This window comes from Belonocnema kinseyi, chromosome 5 (genome assembly GCF_010883055.1).
Source record: "Belonocnema kinseyi isolate 2016_QV_RU_SX_M_011 chromosome 5, B_treatae_v1, whole genome shotgun sequence".
NCBI classification, from domain to species: Eukaryota; Metazoa; Arthropoda; class Insecta; order Hymenoptera; family Cynipidae; genus Belonocnema; species Belonocnema kinseyi.
The window spans coordinates 38492321-38498721 of NC_046661.1; positions in this window are offsets into that span (position 1 = coordinate 38492321).

Consider the following 6401-nt stretch of genomic DNA (forward strand, 5'->3'; position numbering starts at 1 on the left):
TTTTGCGTATTCCTTTTTCCTCTCTTTCTGGATAAAGTTCCGAATAGCTGAATTCCCCGATTTTCTTCAAACTTCGTATACTTATGTATTTTGACGCGCTGATTACGAATATGATAGTTAAAATTGGAGACAAGGCTAGTGCCATGGTATAACCGTGAAAAAACCATTAAAATAATGGTTTTTTGCATTTATCTAAGCCAATGTATAAAATCTTTCGAACAAAAATTATTGATTTCATCAAAATACATATTTTTTGTAACAAAACTTTTGTTCTAAGAGTGATAATTTTCGCGAAAATGAGTAATTACCGATTTACATTTTTTTTAAAACCATAAAAATCATGGATTTTTGTGTTTATCTAAGCCAATATGCAATAAATCGCTAAATATTTTGAAAAAAGTTATAAAGCTCATCAAGTCACACATTTTTTGTTTCAAACATTCTTATTTGCGAGTGATACTTTTTGCGAAAATTAGTGATACATCGATTTTTATGGGAAAAAAACCTTAAAAATCAAGGTTTTTTGCGCTTAGCTCAGCCAATACACAAAATTTCGCAAAATATTTAAAATAAAAGTTGTAGATCTCATTAAGGTTCTCTACCTTAGATTATTTTATTATACTATAATTGATCCTTCTCAATTCTATTATTCGTTTTCTATATTTATTTCATTCTTGTTTCTTAATCGTTTTTCTGACTTGCTTATCTGCCCATGTCGAACATTTTTATTTTTAAATTTCTATACATTTTCTGTTTTTAAACCTTTTTTTAAAAAGCATTTCTTATTTTTCCCCACCAACCCTTAATTTTCTTCTTTTTCCTTTAGTTGTTCCTTTATCACATCTATCTTCTTACGCGTATATGCTTTCGATTCTTTACTACCTTAATTTTTACTTTCTTTGTCAACTTGCAATTTCTTATATTATTGTTTTAGTTTATCCTGCTGAATGGCTTCTCATTTTTTGTCTTTTTTTCACTTTTCTGCTTTTTCGAATCCTTTCTGTAAATTTATTCGTCTAGCCTCTAGCTTACTTCCCCTTAACCGTTTCATTTTCTTCGATTCATTTGATTTTCTCTCTTTCATTTTTTCCTTTCTCTCTTTTTTTTAAACTTTACCCTACAATCTCCTTATTTCTTTTTCTTACTTCCTTCTATGTTCTCACTTTATATTTCTTATTTATAGCTTATTATAAAGTTTATGATTCTCACCATATTGTTTTCATTCCATCTCTTGCTTCTTTCATACTCTTCTTTATTTCCTTTATATATCCACTTGAAAACCGTTATCTCGTCCGTTTTCATCGACAGCTGATTCGATTTTGATGCGACTCGTTCTGGCACGTGTAACCTTCCCGGCCAGTTCCGAGAAACAAGTTGACAAAAACACAGGCATGCAGTTCATTTTATATGAAGGGCGATCCTCTCTATTTGGTCATGAGATGACGATCCTGGGTGTTTAGGTCTCAAGGGTGGGAACCATACCCTTCATGTGCCTTCAACTCGTATTCCTACATATGCGAACAAGAAAAATTTTCTGGATGGCAATTGCAGTAAAATTCGGCAGAAAATTCAAACTAAGACAGATTTTTTATTGAAATTCCAAACTGAAACTTGAAGAAAGACAAACAAAAAGACTTCATGTACAGTTTCGTTACAGACCAATTTCAGCCAACATTTGTTTCGCACAAAAGAATAATGATAATTTACAAAGATCAAAATTGAAGGATAACAATGCAACAGCTGGTCGTATGACCTGCATTTTCACAAATGATATTATTTGCTCAAAAAGTTTTAGCAATTCCAATATTTAAAATACCTACGTGTTTTCTTCTAAATTAAATGTTATTAGCATTATTGCCCTCTTACTAAGCTACCTTCCAATCCTTAATTAAACTTTTTTTACATTTATTATCTGCTACGGCCAATGTGCATCAATGCTACTATACTTTCTATTTGCTTTTTATTATTTTCCCAATATCACAAGGCCTAAGGCTTTATTTATTCATCTTCTTTCTTTCTTCCTTTATTTTTATTATTTACTTTCCCATTTTCTAGTTCATTTATTCTCTTTTCCTTTTCCACTCTTTCTTTCTCTCTGTCATTCTTTTTATTGTATGTACTTCGCTTTTCCCTCACCATGACCATTGGAGTCCTTAATTCCCTTATTTTCCCTTTATTTCACTACATTAATTTCTTTTCTCGATAAATTCTCTTAATCTTGTTCCGTGAGCACATTTGTAATTTTAAATGCTGATAGTACATTTAAACCCAAATTTTCATTCTTTTCTTCGTTTCTACATCCCTTTTTTAACTATAGCCTAATAATTCTTTGCAGTTTTCTTCTTCTCAATTTCTTCTCTGTCTTCGAACTATCTTTTTACTTCCTTCTATAATTTGCTTGGGTTTCCTTGTAGCTCAATGATTTTCTCTTTGTTTTATGCTTCCTTTCGACCTTATTCCTCTCTCCGGCTTTTAAACCCATTTATGATATATTTTATGTATTTTGCTGCTCTTTTTCACATCCTTTGGATTCTATTCACGCATTACTCTATTCACTGTTTTCCATTCTTGTGTACCTATCTTATTCTCTTCTTCGCTGTTTCCATTCTTTATCCTTTTCACAGTTTCTCTCTCTGCTATATTTCTATCCTTCAAATCTTAGATTCATTTAAGAGGATGAAATTCCTTCTATTATTATTTTCATGTTATGCTCTTTCCTTATCCTCAATCCTTTCTGATCCTTTTCCAAATTTCTTCTCTATCCTTGTAAGATGTTCGTTTTTTCATTCCTATTCATTATTTCTTAGGGACTCATAGCCCTGGACAGAAACCCTTATAGTTTCGTATGGGAGTCCGACTGACCATTCTTTGTTTACGACTTATAACATCGAATCTCGAAAATACCTCAGATATTAAGCTCAAATTTGATATGAATGTTTATGAGTCGAATCCGAAAAAATGGTATATGCTGAGAATAAATAATGTATATGGTTATTATACAATACTTTATGAGTGAGAATTAATTAGTTTAAACCAGATTGGTGATAAACTAGGGGCAGCAATAATGTTGGCGTATTCATCTCTTACTTTGGCGCCAAATGTTTAGGTCAAAATTGTTACAAGCAATTACGTTGTTACCCCCTTAAAATAGCACCGCAATTTTCGTTCGCGGCGCCTTTAAATGTCTGTTTATTGAAAACCTGAAGAACGGCCTCTGAAGTTATGCCCGTTTAGTCGTGCGTTAAGTTTTAGGTGGATAATTAGCGGTTTTCAGGTTCGCTGACCAATGCTGTGGACCCATAAGTGCAATGCAGGAGACCGTCAAGGCACCACTCCTATCTTGATAGGTGGGTCGGGATTATTGGCCGCGGGAATGGAACGGGGGCCTGTTGGGAACTGCCTGGAATTGGACGGGTTGTTGGGTATGAGAAGTGATGGTCCGTACTGGTTACGGGATATGAATGGGAATGTTCCTTTTAGGGTGAGAGCAGAAGGGAGGATTCTACGAAAATTCGAATCCCCTTAAGGATCAAATTCAAAAATTACGAGGCTCGAGCTTTTAACTACTGGACACGGAGAAAAAATTTAATTAAATGGAATTTCACCAATTAAACTATCAACTTATTCTAGTCATTGCTGCGCAGTAATAACCTACGAAACGCATAGGTCACGCACGGACTTAAGAGACACGGCTGCGCGTGTCTTAAATGCTGTGTAGCTGAGCAGTAGTGGTTTAACTTTTAAAATTATAAACCTTTAAAATTGAATTATTCGAAGAAAAAAACTTTGAACATAAAATGTAATTTTCAATTTTTAATACAAAAGTTTTGAAAAATGCTATCGCAACGGACGGGGAAAATTCTTTGAATTGGTATTATCAGATTGTAAAAATATTTATTTATTCTTTGTATGTTTGTTAGATATATTAATTTAATTAATTATTCAAGTCCATTTACCAATTTCGTAAACTTTTATTATGGAAAAATTTGTTATTATGGATTTTAAAATTGATTATGCTTTTAATATTAGGTAATGGAGTTACAAAGACACGTCAATTTCTTGCTACTTTTAAATATTTTACATTACTTTATTGTGATATAATTTTGTATGTATTTATAACAATTATATAGTTATAAGATATACTTTATATCAATTCAAGTGTGAATTTGAAAATTAAATTTTGAATTATTTATGAACAAAACAATTGGTAGGGATTTTAAATTTCGAGTATAAAAAATTACAATTGCATTGAATATTTTATTTAACAATATTAAAGTAACAAAAACTAAACATTCATTATTTTATTTCGTAATTCTCAAGTATAGCGTGAAGTTTCCAATAGAAATAAGGATCTCGAGTTTAAGGGTTCCCAGCGGCTCAAATCAGGTAAAAGGGTTTTAACAGTTCTTTGTTTAAAACTAAGTATATTCGACCTATTGGCCTTGGATCGCTAGTAGATACAGGATCTACCTTTGGAAGAGCCTGGCCCAAAAAGGACCATTTTGTTTTGCGTAAGAGTCCCAAGGGGTGGGGGGCGTTAAAAAATCTCTACATGACCTTATCTCGGTAGAACGGGTGTAAAAGTCTTTCTTACGTAATATTTTACATTTTCGAGCGCAAAGCGTTCGTTAAACCTCGAGGTTGCTGGTTACACGACATTTCACCCGAAGACAAAATGTCCGCATTACAGCAATACAGCAAATTTTTATTTTATATTGAGTTTTTAAGATCTCTTCTAACTCTCTTCTGACGAAATTTAAGAATAAAGGAAAAACTAGGTGAAATCTTACACAAGAAGGGGAGGGGGAGTCCAAGAAATATTAGAAGGGGAGGGGGACGAAAATGGCTAAAATCGTCCTTACATAAAAAATGCATGAACCCTAACCAATAAAATGGGGACTTCCTACTTGTCAGTGCGTAAGTATCTTTTAAATACCTATTGCTTTCTTTGTTTGTTAAAGAAAATAATTACCATTATCTCCATACCATCTATTACAGTAAATTCTACATGAATTGAAAAATACCTAATAAATTTCCTAATGTAATAAATTAAAAATAAGCGACGTTTGTCACGTGTAGGCGCATCATCGTCAGTTGCCAAATATTCTAAGTCCATCGATCTATTGGCTTAACCTTCTCATTAAGCTCACGCACATTGTATGATTACGAGAAAACCAATCTAGAGGCCTCCTCGGTTCACCAGTCTTTTACGCACAGCGATTCGTTATCAAAATGCTCGCTCATCGCTAATCTGCTGTAGGTATAGCACCGGCGACGATCCGGGAAAGTCATTGGTACATTTTTACTCTGGGAATTCATCGCCTCAACGATTACGTCCTCCAAAAACTTGCTCGAAACTGCCGCCCTTCGAACTTGAGCGTTGCAATCTTCTGAAATGGCATTTCTGTAACTTCTCTTATCTTTAACATTTATCGCTCTTCGGTATATATAGGTAATAACTGATTATTTCACTATGTAACGGATAAGGAGGCAAATTTATCGAAACGCACACACATTTTAAGCATCGGCATGATTTGACTGTACTATATCAAAGAGTAAGAGCGTGTTACGTTTCCTGGACTGTATAAAGATTTTAATCGAATTATAGAAGAATTCGAACAGGATTTAATTTTTTACTAAATGTTTCCTGGATTTTACGTCTAATCTTTATCATTTTAATTTTAAATCAATTGATCTTTATCATCAATATAATTGTACAAAATGTATTCATAATTAAATTAAACTAGGAAGATCTCGCGAGAATTATATTGTTTGATCTTCCTAACCCTAAAGGCCTAAAGTACACAGGAAATCTGTGCCGTACAAACTAAAAAAATACGTAAGTGACATTACCGCTTAGAGTGATTCTTTTAAACTGGGCAATGAAAAAGTCGACCAAAGAGGCAATGCCACTTATGTATTTTTTCTGTTTGTACGGCAGATCTAGATCATAGATGTTAATAAGAACATTTGTTATATTGATGATAAAACAATTTTTATATTATGATGACGGCCACCCTACCATCCAAAGACATTAAAATTAGTACCTGAAAAGTATAATGCGAGCTAGAATAGTAACCTTCATTTAATTCCGCAACCAGAATTGAACGTTAAAATAAACTGCCTAATTAGAGTGATCGCTAAAGAGAACCCGAACTCGTTGGACGGGACAAGTTTCACTTCCTTTTCACAGATGTCGTACGTAACTTATAGAGACGAACACATTCCAGGTTAACAAATTTCGATACTTAGTATACATTATTAGGAGAAGTATTTTGAACTTACTAGACTGTAGGACATTATATGGAAGTAAATACAGAAAATAAGGGGAAACATTAAGAAAAAGAAGCTACATAAGTAAGGGTGTGCAATAGTGTGTCAAAAAATTTCACTTACGATTT